Genomic DNA, 567 nt, shown 5'->3' with positions numbered 1-567 from the left:
AAGAATAATTCGAGAATGAAAGGATTAAAAAAAGAATAATTCGAGAATGAAAGGATTAAAAAAAGAATAATTCGAGAATGAAAGGATTAAAAAAAGAATAATTCGAGAATGAAAGGATTAAAAAAAGAATAATTCGAGAATGAAAGAATTAAAAGAGGTTTTTCCCTTAACTTTCTTAACTTTGAATTATTCTTGAAAAGAGTTAAGAGAAAGCCGAGTCTTGGTTCCTATCGACACTCACTACTATTTATCTATAATTTAGTGACATACTGGGTACAAAAGGTAGGTGAACGAGATGTTGCACGTACAGTAAAAACGGTGTAGGTGGTGGGTACGCGGCAGGGGGCCAGAGGGGCGAAAGAATCTACGTCACACGGTTAGGGGGTGTCAGAGAGGAAAGCCCCGGTGCAAGGGGTGACGACGACAGATAGAGATAGGCCACGATGCCGGCGTGACTTGACAATAAAGCTCGTCTCACCTCCAGCCTCGTTCCCGTCCCTCTCTCGCTCTCTCTCTCTCTCGATGGTTCGTCCTTCGCGCGATTCATCTCCCCGACCACTCGGGGTC

The sequence above is a fragment of the Ceratina calcarata genome, unplaced genomic scaffold (assembly GCF_001652005.2).
Source record: "Ceratina calcarata isolate Rehan_Ccalc_2016 unplaced genomic scaffold, ASM165200v1 scaffold436.2, whole genome shotgun sequence".
Lineage (NCBI taxonomy): Eukaryota > Metazoa > Arthropoda > Insecta > Hymenoptera > Apidae > Ceratina > Ceratina calcarata.
The sequence above is the reverse complement of the archived record's forward strand: the minus strand, read 5'-3'. Positions refer to the sequence as shown.